The sequence below is a fragment of the Mizuhopecten yessoensis genome, unplaced genomic scaffold, assembly GCF_002113885.1.
Source record: "Mizuhopecten yessoensis strain PY_sf001 unplaced genomic scaffold, ASM211388v2 scaffold9537, whole genome shotgun sequence".
Lineage (NCBI taxonomy): Eukaryota > Metazoa > Mollusca > Bivalvia > Pectinida > Pectinidae > Mizuhopecten > Mizuhopecten yessoensis.
The window spans coordinates 1,656-2,219 of record NW_018408097.1 but is presented as its reverse complement, the minus strand read 5'-3'; positions in this window follow the sequence as shown (position 1 = coordinate 2,219).

Here is a 564-nt window from a genome sequence, read left to right as displayed (position 1 = left end):
AATACTGAAATGAACAAAAGGCAACAGATTTTGCAAAAATCGTTGAATCAAAATTCTTTTAAGGGAGACACAATTTCTTATCTTGATTATAATGTACATTGTATACCAAGTTTCAAAGAGATCCATTGAACAATGTAGGAGGAGATTGCCGGACAAAAAATCAAATACTGAAATGAATAAAGGGCAATAACTTTGGAAAAAATTACGAATCAAAATTCTTTTAAGGGAGACACAACTTTATATCATGGTTATAACGTACAGTGTATACCAAATTTCAAATAGATCAGTCGAAAAATGTAGGATGAGATTGCCGGACAAATAAAAGTGTACGCCGTACGGACAGACCGACAACCCCATACCATAATACTACCGTCAAATTTTACTTTTATACACAACAAAAACGATGAAACAACAGTTTACCTGTTTATTACAATTCGAGATATTTAAATGAGGCAGATAGCAAGATAAAAAGAAAATACAAACTTATACTTTGGCGTATCAGGGGCTACTCACTCAACACAACAACAAACTTATACTTTGGCGTATCAGGGGCTACTCACTCAC